The sequence below is a fragment of the Notamacropus eugenii genome, chromosome 6, assembly GCF_028372415.1.
Source record: "Notamacropus eugenii isolate mMacEug1 chromosome 6, mMacEug1.pri_v2, whole genome shotgun sequence".
Lineage (NCBI taxonomy): Eukaryota > Metazoa > Chordata > Mammalia > Diprotodontia > Macropodidae > Notamacropus > Notamacropus eugenii.
Window position 1 is genome coordinate 190,080,924 of NC_092877.1, and position 15,280 is coordinate 190,096,203.

Below are 15,280 nucleotides of genomic sequence, written 5' to 3' on the forward strand. Positions count from 1 at the left end.
ATTCTGAATTCCTTGAGAAAGGAAAGAGAATGACTTAGGAGTAGAAGAAGAAGAAGAAGAGTTTACTAAGTGATGGAGGCAAAAGTAGAGAGTGGAAGTGATAATGGGGAGCAACGTATATTCCAACCTCCCTCTAGGACCAATGTGACAGGGGGTGCACAGCCAGTGTGGGCTAGGTTAGTAAAGAATGAAGTATAGTCAAAAGGGAGCCAGATTTTAGTGAGGAATAATAGATGGAGAGAGTATGAAAGAGATCCAAGATAAAAGTGAATTTGTTCAGTATGGAACAGGAATTCCAGAGTACAAGTAGTATGCAAAGTTGGATAGGCATATGGGGTAAGGTTAGATTAAAGGGTGTATAGATGAAAGAAAATAAGTAGAGGACAGAAGGAAGTATTCTCTTAAATGGCTGCTGATTATTCCAGGTATAGGAAAAGAAACAGAAGTCATAGGGGCAATAGTGGGTTGCAGATGGGGAAAGAAGCTTACAGTCTCCAAGGGCTGTTGCATAGAGAGTTAGGTAAGTCCTGGGTCTTTACCTGACAGGCTGTTAAATAAAGGAAGTTACAGAGGATTGGGGGTAGATAATGCATCTCACTGGCAGAAGGTTCAGGTCTATGGCCCTGCTTACTTCTAGGTTCAGTCTGGAAATTGAAGAAATTAAATATCACACAAAATAGTATTTAATCAAATTTATGGAATTAAGAAAAGATAGTTTCCAGGATAGGTTTCCCTGTTTAATGCATGATGGTGCAGTGGACAGAGTGTTGGTCCTAGAGTCAAGAAGACTCCTATGACTTCCTCAGTTCTGTGTGATACTGGGAAAGTCACTTAACTCTATTTGCCTTAGTTTCCTCATCTGGTAAATTGAGCTGGAGAAGAAAATGGCAAACCATTCCTATGTATTTGCCAAGAAAACTCCAAATGGGGTCACAAAGAGTTGGACATGACTGAAAAACTGAATAACAACCAAAAATCTTCAGAGTACAGCCCCTGTCAGAGCCTCAAGTTGTAATCCAACTCAAGCCTTTTACTAAAAATTTACACTCCTTTGGTGTGGAGAAACCTTTATTTCCCCTGAAAACTCCTTCTCTTTGTCCTTGGGTCAATTGTTCTCTTTTGGGGTGGGTAGATAAACCCTGATAAGAGCAATGCCAGCTAAACTAAGTAAGACCCATTCTCATTTGAACACACACACACACACACACACATTCCCCTGAATCTATACTCAATAGCTCTTCTTATCACTTCACTGTTGTGGGAATTGAAAGAACCCATGTGGCTTCAGATAGAGATTCTCTGCCAGGCAGTAGAATGTAACGCACCCATAAATGCCAGCAGAGAATTCCCAACCATGACTAATTATTGCCTATTTGTCTCAGTTTGCTGAGTTCCTCAAAAGTGTGGTCATTCTGAACTGTTTGGAGCAAAAACCCATCTTATTTTTTATAAATTAATTAATTTATTTTTAGTTTTCAACATTCACTTCCACAAGTTTTAAATTTTCTCCACCTTCCCTTCCTCCCCCCTCCTAAGACAGCATGCAATTCAATATAGGCTCTACATATACATTCTTATTAAACATATTTCATATTAGTCATGTTATATAGAAGAATTACAATGAATGGAAGGAAGCTTGAGAAAGAAAAACCAAAAAAAAAAGAGAGAGCAAATAGTTTGTTTCAATCTGCATTCAGACTCCATATTTCTTTCTCAGATGTGGATGGCATTTCCTTTTGGAGTTGTTTTAGGTCCTTACATTGCTGAGAAGAGCTAAGTCTATCAAAGTCAGTCATCATACAATGTGGCTGTTACTATGTACAATATTCTCCTGGTTCTGTTCACTTCACTCAGTATCAGGTCATATAAGTCTTTCTGGGTTTTTCTGAAGTCTACCTGCTCATTATTTCTTATAGCATAACAGTATTCCATTACATTCATATACCACAACTTATTCAGCCATTCCCCAATTGATAGGCATCCCCTCAATTTCCATTTCTTGGCCACCACAAAAAGACCTGCTCAAGCTTTCCCCCAAAAGTCCTTAAAATACATGTAAAAATGATTCTAAACAAACTCTAGAGCAGCAGAATCCACAAAGTGATAGAGCAAAACAGATCACCAGCCCAAGACAGCCTGGAAAGCTGACAGGAAGGGTCTATCACAGCACACTTGGAGCAGAGCACAGCACAGTGTGGGCCACTCCAGCACAGACAGGACTGGAGAAGGTTTTAGGGTGCTGAATCATTGGCAATAGCTGTGGTTTCCAAATTTCTTAACCCACAAATGCCAAAGATAGCTTCAAAGGTCAGTGAGAAAGTCCTTTCACCTGGGTGAGAAGAGAGCATTATTGAACCCCAGCCCCAGGATGGTAGCAGCCAGTGCTGTATCAACAGCCACTTCTGGAGTTCTGGGCATACAGAACCTGGGGAAATTGAGCAGCTGATCTGGGTCTCAGGCCTGAGTGGTGGTCCTGGGGTGAGGAGGAGCTCTAGCATAGCAGAGCTAATGGTGACTGTGGAGAAGAAATCCTACTCAGTTTCAGGGAAGAAAAGAGTACTTGTGGTTGCTCATAGACCAGAATGAAGGCCAGGAGAGGAGTAAACACTTCTCTCTTGACTTTGTAACTTCGGAGAAACTGAGAACTCACAGGTCTCTAGAGATACCATGGAGAACAGCTTCACAAAAATCTCTGAAGCCTGGGGTAGTATACACTCCACTTCACAAATGACTCAAAAGTCAAGTAATTGGCTGGGAAAATGCCCCAAAAGGGGGAAAAATAAGAATATAGAAGGTTACTTTCTTGATGAAAAGGTATTTTCTTCCATCCTTTCAGATGAGGAAGAGCAAAGCATACAATCAGAGGAAGACCAAAGCATGGAACCAGAGGAAGATAGCAAACTTAAGGTTCCTGCATCCAAAGCCTCCAAAAAAATTATTCAATGGTCTCAGGCCATGGAAGAGCTCAAAAAGGATTTTTAAAGGCAAGTAAGAGAGGTGGAGGAAAAATTGGGAAGAAAAATGAGAGCAATGCAAGAAAATCATGAAAAGCAAGTCAACAGCTTACTAAAGCAGACACAAAAAATGCTGAAGAAAACAACACTTTAAAAATAGACTAACCCAAATGGCAAAAGATGTCCAAAAAGCCAATGAGGAGAAGAATGCATTACAAAGCAGAAATGCCCAAATGGAAAAGGGCATCCAAAAGCTCACTGAAGAATATAGTTCTTTAAAGATTAGAATGGAGGGGCAGCTAGGTGGCACAGTGAATAGAAGACCTGAATTCAAATCTGGCCTCAGACAATTGACACTTACTAGCTATGTGACCTTGGGCAAGTCATCTAACCTCAATTGCCTTGCATTTCTCTCACCAAAAAATAGTAACAAAAAATTAATAATAATTTAAAAGTTAGAATGGAGCAGATGGAAGTTAATGACTTTATTAGAAATCAAGAAATCATAAAACAAAATCAAACAATGGAAAAAATAGAAGACAATGTGAAATATCTCATTGGAAAAACAACTGACCCGGAAAATAGATTCAAGAGAGGTAATTTAAAAATTATTGGCCTATCTTAAAACCATGATCAAAAAAAGAGCCTAGACATCATCTTCCAAGAAATTATCCAGGAGAACTGCCCTGATATTCTAAAGCCAGAGGGTAAAATAGAAATGGAAGGAATTTGTTGATCACCTCCTAAAAGAGATCCAAAAAGGAAAATTTTGAGGAATAGATTCCAGAGTTTCTAGGTCAAGGAGAAAAATATTACAAGCAGCCAGAAAGAAATAATTCAAGTATTTTGGAAATATAATCAGGGTAACACAAGATTTAGCAGCCTCTACACTATGGGATCAGAGGGCTTGCAATATGATATTCCAGAGGTCAAAAGAACTAGGATTAAAACCAACAATCACATGCCCAGCAAAAGTGAGTGTAATACTTCAGGGGAAAAAAAAGAATTTCAATAAAATAGAGGACTTCTAAGCATTCTTGTTGAAAATACCAGAGCTGAATAGAAAATTTGACTTTCAAATGCAAGAATCAAGAGAAACATGTAAAGGTAAACAGGGAAGAGAAGCAATTAAGAACTTATAGAGTTGAACTGTTTATATTACTACATGGGAAGATTTGTAACTCATGAAACCTTTTTTAGTATTAGGATAGTTAGAGGGAATACATACACACACACATATATAGGTATGTATGTGTGTGTAATATATAATGTATGTGATATATATACATATACATACATACATAAATACATATATATATATATATATATATATATACTCATAGACAGAGGGCAGAGGGTGAGCTGAATATGAATGGACAATACCTAAAAAAAAATAAAATTTACTGCTGACTGGGATGTACTAGGAGTAAGAGAAAGGGAGAGGTAGAATGTAGCAAATCATCTCACATAAAAGAGGCAAGAAAGAGCTGGTGGGGAAGAGGGGGAGATGAAAGGAAATAAGTGAGCTTTATTCTCGTGGGATTTGGCTTAAGAGGGGAATAACACACACTCAGTTGGATATGGAAATCTATTTTACCCTGCTGGAAGGCTGGGAGGAAGGGGATAGGAGAGGGAAGATAATAGAAGGGACAGCAAATTGAGGAAAGGGATAATCAGAAGCAAACACTGTTGTGGGGGGACAGATCAAGGGAGAGGATGGAATAAATGGAGGGCAGAACAGGACAGAGAGAAATGTGGTCAGTCCTTTGCAACATAACTATTATGGAAGTGTTTTGCATGGCTACATATGTATGATCTATATTGAATTGTTTGCTTTCTCAATGACGGTGGGGAGAGAGAGAGGAAGGGAGAGAATATGGAACTCAAAGTTTTAATAATGACTGTTAAAAATTGTTTTTGCATGCAACTGGGAAATAAGATGTACAGATAATGGGGTATAGAAATCTATTTTGCCCTAAAGGGCAAGGGGGAATTAAAAAATTTGGGACTAATAGAAGGGAGGACAGACTGGAGGAAGGGGAGGATGGGGTGCATGCCATCCTGGTGTGAGGGGTGAGAAGAGATGGGGAAAAATTTTTGAATTAAAATTCTTGTAGAAGTGAATGCTGAAAACTGAAAAATAAATAAATTATATATTAAATAAATAAATAGTTTTGTACATGTGGGTCCTTTTCCCGTTTTTAAGAAACCATTTGCTAAGAAAATAAATTTTCCCATCTGTAGCCTTCTTTTGGAGCTTCTTTTTGGTAACTCCCTCCCTGACCCCTTTCTTTGTGATGTGAACTGTGTGTGTCTACTTTCAGGCCAGTAACTACATTACTAGGTTAGGGCCAGCATGTTGGGTACTTTGGTTCCCTGGATGATAGCGTCTTATTGTGGAATCCTGATGATCTGTGCATGTTTTGAGATATAGGAAGGTACTTGGAGAATAGTGAGATTTGGCTTATATAGTTGTGATGGAGACATAATGATCTAAAATCCCACCTTTACCTATGCTAGAGGGTGTAACCAGAACAGCTCAGCAAAAACTACCTAGAACACCTGACCTGTTATTAATTTATTATCTGATTCTGACACACATTGTTGACCCTACCTCTTTCTACTTCCTGTCAACTGCTTGGCTATGATGTCTCTGTGAGTAATTTGGCCTTCAGTTATCCATTCCAGGTATGGTCTGTTTTCTGCCTTCTCTGAGTTCTGACCCCAACCTCCCCTCTGTGCCTATTACGTAGCTTCCATCTACCAAACCAATTGTGCACCCAACCTGTAATTACCAGATTCTATTTCACCTGCCCTCAGCATTTATTCCTTTCACCATTTTATCAAACTGTAATTACCAGTACCTACTAGCTGTCTCAGCTGGGTCTCTTTCAACAGTCAAATTCAAGTGGTTCCCTCTCAGTTGAGTCCAGACAACTTGTTTTATTCTTGAGAATCCTATTGTCTTTCCATGACTATTTGGAAGAGTTTAAATGAAGCTTTGCTTGGAGTTAAACAGGTGAACTGAATCCATGATCTCCAAAGTGAGACTCTAGGATATAATATAAACTCCCAAGGGACTCCTATGACTCTAGGATCATATGTAAATTCCTGTTTGGCATTTAGAGTCCTTCACAATCTGGCCCCAAATTATCTCCCCATTCCTCACTCTATCAGCCAAATTTATCTTCTTGCTATTTCAAGCACATACAAAAACACAATTAAAATATCCAAACATGGATAGGAAATTAAAGTATGATATTATACATTAGGTATTATTAGAATCACAAAAATAAAAAGCAGCAGATTCATAGCAAAACTGAGTTCAAATTAGAGGCAATTCACTTGTGCACATTTATTCATTGTGTGCATTACATAGGAAAACATTACACCTGCTGAAAAGTGATTATGTTCGCTAATGATATGACTATCATTCACCTGCTTTGCTAATGACCGTGATCAATTAAATGGATAATTACCAACATGCAATTCTTATTTACATGTCTGTCCTATTCTCCAGGACATACACACATTTTTTTTCCTTAAAAACTATGGAGAATATTTCAATCAAATCACTTTCAACAATGTTATTGTTAAATAGTATTTTTTGTGAGAATGTGTTGTATTATTTGTAAATAAAAAAATTAAGATTCAAAATGTTCATTTCATCTTTATCACATTAAAAAAGGAATTTAGAATATATTTATTGTAAAAATTACTAGCTTAGTAGTACATGTATATGATTTATGAATAAGTGAATGGATAATGGGAGATGTAGTCCAATTTTTTTGTACTGACAGGGTAGAATGATCAAAAACGTTAAAAGACTACTGGATAAAATGTGTGGAATTCTCTTTAGATCCCAGATTTTTAAGACTCAGTTTCATTCATAGGATAATTAGTGCCATGAACTGCTTTCTTGTCTCAGTGTTGCCCATTGCAATAACAGCACACAAAGTCTGACATTTCTAACATGCATTAGTTGAAGTTTAGAGCTATTTAATATCATGAACTGTTTTCTCCTGTGACCGCCAGGTTCTGGACTGCCCCCATAATCTAGGAGCAGATGAAACAGAGAATAGGTCCCCACCCCGAGGATCCCTCTTCTGCATGACTGCAACTAAAACAAACCACATGGGCTTCAAATGCCATGGGGGGGAGGGAACTCGGTGGAGGAGTAGCGCACACTCAGGGATAGAATGAGATTAAACCTCAAGCCCAAAGCCAGTGGAGGATCTCTATTAGATCCATGACCCTATCTCAATTTGCTGGGCTATACACCTAGTGCTGTGGCACAACACAATATCTGTATTTTTAGTATCCCAAGGACTAAATGAATGGGCCAGCATAAGAACCACTGGAGTTGGGTTTTGCCCTGCTCTTACCTTACATAGCTCTGTACCTAATGAATGACATCTGGTAATAAATGGAGCGTGCTGCTCCTGTGTGAGCTGAGGAGTCAGTTCTTATCCTGCATCCTGGGTGCTGCTTGTAAGTGTGTTTTCATACCTCCGAGAAGATCAAGTCTACCTACTCACTATCCTACACATCAGTGATCTTTCTGTAAGGAGGAAATGGCTCCCTTTAGTATACCATTGTGCTCTCACTCCATTCCCCCTCACCCTCTTTCTTATTGCTTCTGCTATTAACTGGGGATTGCTGCCCTTCCTCCACACCTGCAGTGTCACTTTGCTCTGTTTACCTTTATAACAATTCCCTGTAGTCCTCACATAAAATCCTGATAGAGATTATGGGAGTAAAGTCTTCTCCCACCTGTGGTTTCTTTTGTTCCATCTCAGACAACAGGCACTTAATACTTGACCATAAAACAGCTCTCTATAGTCAAATATGCTGTTCCTATATTCATCTTCCAAGGTGAACCTAGGGTAAATGTACTTCACTACATACACATAGCATATGAAAAATCATGACTAGGTTTAAAACTTGAATTTCTGATGTAAATAATGTCTTTTAACAGTTACCAAATCATGCTCTCTCTTCCTTTCATTTTTCAACATGTGAAGAATGTTGTTAAATTATGTTCTGAGCTTAAGAGAAAACTCTGCATTTGAATTATTCTATCTCCCAACACTGAATTTCTGTGTACCTTATAATTCCCACACTGCTATCAAAAACAAGTTAAAGAAAATTTAGTTATATTTTCAGGGATTTTCTCCTTCTTACCAAGTTAATAATTTAATATCAGTGACACTGGAAGAAATAAAAAATCCATTCAAGAAGTATGAAAAATGAGAGAAAAATCCCTAAGTTAATTAATTTCAGATAAAATTTACATATGTATTTTTTACATCTACCATGTAGACTACTGATAGTAAAATTCTGGTTTTTTTTTAACTTTAGCTTTGCCAATTTTTTTATTAAGATGCTCTGTATTTTCTAAGATAAATCCATTTCTGTCTTTGCATCTACAGAAAAACTTACCCTTTTCAAAGAAAAATTCAGTAGGCCACCTGATTGAAACCATTAAAAATGTGAATTATGCATGTGAAATAGGCTCATTCCTTTCAGTGAATTTCTCATCATTTGGATTCACCTGATGTTTGAGCCTATGAAGCTTTGAAGAAAATCCGGTGCAGAGTGAAATTTAGGAGGGCAGAGCAAACCAGGCGAAACCAAATGATGAGAGCTGTCATTGAATCTGCTGTGGGATGAAATTGGCAAGTTTCGCCTGGCTCTAATCACATGTGGAAAATGATCTTGATGGCTTCATCCTCAGCTTGAGTGAGTATTTTTCCACATCAAGGAAATCTGGTACAACTCAGTCTGACAGAGAGCGATTGGACTATAGAACTGTGGGAGCTCTTGCAACTTAGGGCTGAGAAAAGCTTTTCCACCTGCTTTCTTGGGAACAGAAAAGGAAAAAAGCCCAGCAAGTTTCAATGCTCGGACATTTTCTAATATTAATCCTTGCCACAAAAAGTAAGACACTGTACATGTTCCATTAAAATATATATGGCTCTACCTCATATAATATTTTGACATTTGATCAAAAATAAATTAGGGACAGCTGGATGAGATATAGTAATAGAAAAACTGACTTACTAGATTTTATTTTAAATTATTATTTAAGTTAAATGGGTAACAAAGGTCTTTGTGATTTGTTTTCTAGCGGCTTATGGCATGAAAGCTAGTAGCCTCAGATTCAAACCAAAATTACAGCAGAACTGTAATCAAAATGAGAGCAAAAATGGTCATGTTTGAAAGTTACTGGTACAGACTTCTACACTACCAAATATCTAATAAGTTGTTAGATCAGATAATGATCAAAAATCCAAAGACACTCAGTAGATAAGTGGACAAACACTATGAGCAGATAGTTTTCAAAGGGAGAAATTCAAGCTATCAACAACCATATTTAAAAAAAAAAACACTTCAAATCACTAATAATTAGAGATATGCAAATTAAAGCAACTGAGGTTCTATGACATACCTGTCAGACTGGCAAAGGTGACAAACGAGGAAAATTACAAACGGTATGGATGCAGGAAAATATGCACACTGATAAAACATGGCTGCTGATATGAATTGGTCCCACAATTTTAGAAAGCATTTTGAAACTATTCCTTCCAAACCACTAAATTTTGCATACTTTTTGACAAACCATACTTTTTCTAGGCCCATAACCTGAATAGATGAAAGAAAGAAGAAAATGTGTGTAAAAACATTCATAGTAGCTCTTTTCCCAGTAGCTCAAAGCTAGTAAGTAAGGAGATGTCCTCCAATGGGGAATAGCTAAGCAAACTGTGAGTATAATGAAATATAAATGTACAATAAGAAATGATGAAATGGACCATTTGAGAAGAACCAGAGAAGACTTGTATGAATTGATGTGGTGTGAAGGGAGCAAAATTAGGAGAACAATTTGTACAATGACAACAACTTTATGGAGAAAAACAACTCTGAAAGATATTGGTACTGATCAATGCAATGATAAACCAGTCCAGAGGACTGAAAAAGAAAACACCCCTCGTTCTACCTCTTACCAGAAGGTGATAGACTTAAAATGTAGAAGGAGACAAACTTTTTTTTGGAAATGATTAATATGGGGATTTGTTTTTCTGGACTACATATGTTTGTTATGAGGATTTTATTTTTTTATTTTTATTTTGTTGCTGGATTGGGAAGGGTAAGAAAGTATGTGATTGTAAAACAGATGGAAAAGCAGATGAATGAATGAATGAATGAGTGAATTTTAATTTAAATTTTTAAAAATCCAGAAAGAAATTACAGTGTCTTCATTCAACCCAAGACTATAAAGAAATCTAGTCAGAAGTCTTAGGACATTTGGAAAGATATACCACCCAGGAGAGCCATCATGATCACAGGAAACCAGGCAAGAGATCTGCCAGTATTCTGTCTGGAGATGTTAAGACTATATGTAGCATTCTAAGCGGGGAATCTCCCAAGGTATAAAAGCCTTCTTTGATGGAGAAACTCCAACAGAGTTGAAAGCTTGGAGAGAACTAATAAACCAAGACTCCTAGGGAACCAAAATTTGGCAGTGTTTTGACCAGGACACCTCCATAGGGCCAGAATTCCACAATGATCTGAAAAGAATGTTCCAGAGGAGTCTGAACCCTACAGGGCACTAACAGAGGAGCCTCCTGGATAGAAGACACTAAGAGAAAGTGGAAGCCAATAGTAGGAGACCAAATAAGGCCTGACCACTTTCCAGGAATGTAAAGTGGGGGGAAGTTAAAGATCTAAGTAAACAGAGAAAGACAATGAACAAAATAAGAAATATTATGGTCAAGAGGTGCGCAAGACATAAACTGAGAAGAATAATTCCACAATAATATATTTAGGAGAAAAAAAGCAGAAGATTCCAAGAGTGCATAGAAGAAATAAAGCAAGAGATAAAAAAAAAATTGGAATTATAAGCAGAACAAAATTCATTAAAATCTTCACCCAAGTAACTGACTCTTTGAAAATTAGAACAGAGCAATAAGAACCCAGTAACCACCTGGCACAAAAGAAATATTGGAACAAAGTAAAAAGACTGAAAAAAAGAGAAGAAAATGTATGATATCCACTATCAAAACCAACTTATTTAATACATACATACATATATATATATATATATATATATATATATATATATATATATATATATATATATATATATATATATATATATATATATATTGAGGAGACACAATTTAATAAGAATCCCTGAAGACTGTGACTAAACAAAAAACCTGGATACCACATTTTGGGAAATCATAAATGAAAACTGTCCAGATCTATTAGAATCAGAGGTTAAAGTGAATTCACTGATCACGTTGTGAAATTATTCCCAAAATGAAAGCTCACAGGAATGTTATAGGCAAATTCCAGAGCTACCAGTCCCAACCCAACTTCCCTCCCAAAATAAAAAAATAAATTCTGCCAGCAGTAAGGAAAAGATTAGGTAATGGAGCAAGGAACTAGAGTCATTATCACAGAAAAGTTGGTGCCAACCTACATAAAATATGTTCATGTTTGTTGATGTTTATCAAGTTAAAAGCAAATAAAGAAAGAAAAAAGCAGAGAGAAAAAGGAAAGTGGGATCAGGCTTCCATCTGAAAAGAAGCTGATAAAGTTTTGCTAGTCATTTTTCCACCCCTGTGAAGCATTTCATACTACAGATAACAGCCAACCTTGCTGCTTTGTAAGAGAAACTAGCATTTGCCACTTTCTTTCTTGTAACTGTTCTACCATTCTACCATATAAATGGTTCACAAGCCTTCTGTTTCTAGTTTGATACAACTCACATTTTTATTGTGTTAAACTTCCTGCAACTATATAGATGACCAGAAATTTTCCATATCCTCTTTCTTCCAGGTCTTTCTCTCCTCTGGTTTCTTTGTTTTTCAAGTTTACGTAGTAAATAAAGTTCTTGATGGGTAAAAGGAGAAGGGAAGAAGTATTTGTTGAGCACTTCTATGTGTCAGGCACTATGTTAAACATTCTACAAATATTATATCATTTGATCCTCACACAATCCTGGGAGATAGGTGCTATTTATTACCCCAATTTTACAGTTAAGGAAACTGAGACAATCGGGGTTAAGTGATTTGCCTTGGATAATATGGCTAGTAAATGTCCAATACAGGATTCGAACTCAAACTTTTCCTAACTCCAGACTCAAAGCTCTCTATACTGTGCCACCTAGCTGTCACTGACAGAATAATGCTACCTTGCTGATTTTGTTTTTTGCATTGTTTTGACCCCTTTGACTACCTTGACTTCAGCTTCCATTTGCTGATTCTGGGAATTTAGAATTCCCGAAGAACATTGTTTATCTCCTGTCATTTTATAGTGCCAGAAATGGCATTTTTAATGTTGGAGAGTGCTAAGCCTGGAGTCAGGAAAACATGAATTCAAATCCTGCCTTATGTATTTACTAGCCATGTGACCCTAGGTAATTCATTTACCCTTCATTTGCCTCAGTTTTTTCACCTGTAATATGAGGGCAATAACAGCACCTACCTCCCGTGGTTTTGTGAAGCTCAAATGAGATGGATATTTGTAAAGTCCTTTGCAAACCTGGAAGCAGTATAAAATGATAACCATTTTTATTACCATACTCAGTATCACCACAGTTGTCCCTTTCCTCTCCTCTGTTTTGATAGCATTAGAAAGAAAAATTACAAGGACAATTTTTTTATCCAATCAATTTTAGAAGTTTGCATATGATTATTATAGCTGTAATAATTATTATTTTTATTTAATTTATTTAATGGAATTTATTTCATCTGGAAGCTACATTCATGCTTTAGTTCACTAGACCTGTCAAGAGATTCATTTCCATTTTGGAAAAAATTAGTTTAGCTATACAGATATCTATTTAGTGGATTTTTTCCCCTATCTTTTCCCATCCCTCTGTGGCAAAGTTGTAAAAAAGATCTATTAATTAGATATTTTTCCTATCACTTGCCTTTTGTGGCAAAATTTCAAAGATCTGCTAGAGGGCCTCCTGCCACTTAAAGGTCCTTAGGACAATTCCTCCACAACCTTAATTGTGAATGTGCAGCATGGACAGCACTGTGATAGGAGTTCTAAGTACAAGTAAAAGTAAAATAAAGCAAAAAAAAAGTAGAAATCATTTTATAGCCCCTTTGAAGGAATAACCAAACATAAAGAAGAGAAAAGATCAGAAACCCTAGGTTTTACCTCTCCCTTCAGAACAAAATGCCAGATCCTGATTCAAGTGGTAGCTTAGGCCCTGAGTCCCTTGCAGTAAAGTGGTGATGAGCAGGAGCAGGTCCAGGAATGTTAGGCCAAGCACAGATAACAATATTTCTCATGTAGTCACTTGTCTTTATGACAAGTCAATGTAGCTGAAGTGAAGTAACTATGATGTCATTACCTTCTCTCATATATATTGTCCTGGTACCAGGATCAGTATGAATCACCTTGTGCCATGACCCATCCATTATCCCATATCCCATAAGCTAGGAGTTGTATTGGAGACACCAATTTTTAGTCTTTTTATAAGCCTTTATTGAGGCGCTCGATGGGGGTCATTCCAAAACAAACCTTCACCATTCCCTTTGCTGACACCCATCAAAGAACTGACTGCAAAGGGAATTCAGTTTTGTTGGACCAGTATGCTTAACTCCCACCTAAACAGGGACAAAGAATTTCCCTTTTCAGGGCCTCTAATGTAACTGTCTTTTCAAATCTAAGTCTTATGTGAGATTCCCTAGAGCGATGAATTCTGCAGACCAGAGGCGCGCCATACCTTCCCCAGTAGATCACACCCTGAAAATTCATTGTTCCAGGTTGGTGTTTAAATTCCTACTGCAGTTTCCCAAAGTCCTTACTGATAGATGACTTTCTATGCTCCAGCTCCCTTGGTGGAGGAAAAAACTCTCCTAAGAATTGTAATAGGGTAAGTTTGAGTTTTCTACTGGGACAGCTTCCCAGTTCTCATTCTCTCTCCTATTCTCATTCCTTTCCCTTATAGTTCTGACTTTAGCCAGATTTAATACATTTTCTAGGGATCCCGTCTGGATCAGAAACCATACATTATTTCCTGACCCCATTCACTTTGCCTCTTTTACTTGTACAGCTGCCAAGTCTGTGAGCTGCCTCTTTGCCTTCAGAGCACTATCCTTAAAAATCAAGAGCACATTCACATCTACCTCTAGTTGCTGAATGTGCCCAGATAGCTCAATTTCATTTTCCTTTTAGCTTGTGATCAGATTTTCTAGGACCATTAGCAAGAGTCAGGGAAGGTGCATTCTAAAGTTATCTTTATCAACTCTTTTCCAACCTCCTTAAACACCTGTTGGATGAATCCCATCAGGTCAGTTGTCCTGTTGAGAGGACTTTCCATGTATAACCAGATTTATAACCATGCATAACCAGGATTCTCCCATTTTCCATGGCCATAGGGTGCCAGGTTTCATATCCAGCCATCTGATTTCCAGAGGATCTTATGTCACTTTGCCCTTCTCCCTCTTTAGTCACAAAGTCAGCCACAAAATCATTTCCACCCAGCCCCTTCTGACTACTCTAAATGTTATGGGTCTACTCTGGAGGTTTAGTCTCAAAATAAAACGAAATGAGCTACCTAAAATTTAACCACATAAAAAAGATTTATTTAACAATAGGGTAGAAATGATATTCAACAACAATACAACACTAATATAGGTAGTCGCAATTTCCCTTCAGTTCTCTGCCTCTGAATTTGTGATGTGCCTGGACATTTATCAAGCCCAAGGAGCACTATATTCTGTATATATAGCTAATGACAAAGCTACATCAACAGATTGAACCTTTGTCCTTAGACTAAGTAAATATGGTTTTATTGCCTTTTGGGGGCAAACCAGCCTTGCTACGTAACTGGGCCATTAGAAGATACTGTTCCTTCCATGGCCAGCTTGAAACTCAATGCCTCATCTTTTTCTTATATTCATAGCACCTCACACTGGCTGAGGTGGTAACCCAATTAGAGGTATCACCACAGACTGACTGACTCCTCTCAGGCCATTATAACCATAATAGTGATTATGGGATACATAAATTTTCTAATGTGTATTCCCTCCTTTTGCTGTTAAACTCTTTTCATGACATGGAAGATGGTTGGTCTTTGAGTAGATTGTTATTATCATTAGTATCATTATTAATCAAATCTTAGATTTTTCACATAGCTTAGAGGTTATAATGAGTATTTGGTATGGTAACATTTATTAAAAACATTGTTTTAAAGTTTTGGTGGATTGATATTATATCTGAGTGATTGTGGACCATGGTTTGATTTGTGGTAGTGGCCCACTTCCAACATACATTATTAGTTGAGTTCTCTAAGGTCATAA

The 15,280-nt window shown here is 37.3% G+C and overlaps 2 long non-coding RNA genes across 2 annotated transcripts in view; one reads left to right on the plus strand and one right to left on the minus strand.

The window, feature by feature from the left end:
• Positions 1-6,448, plus strand: part of LOC140512507 (uncharacterized) — a 204,353-nt gene extending 197,905 nt beyond the window's left edge. The window contains exon 5 of the long non-coding RNA XR_011969779.1: positions 2,837-6,448. This is a non-coding gene — a long non-coding RNA (uncharacterized lncRNA). The remainder of the gene's footprint in view (positions 1-2,836) is intronic.
• LOC140512508 (uncharacterized) overlaps positions 1-13,238 on the minus strand; it is a 60,948-nt gene extending 47,710 nt beyond the window's left edge. The window contains exon 1 of the long non-coding RNA XR_011969781.1: positions 13,131-13,238. This is a non-coding gene — a long non-coding RNA (uncharacterized lncRNA). The remainder of the gene's footprint in view (positions 1-13,130) is intronic.
• Positions 13,239-15,280: the final 2,042 nt, after the last annotated feature.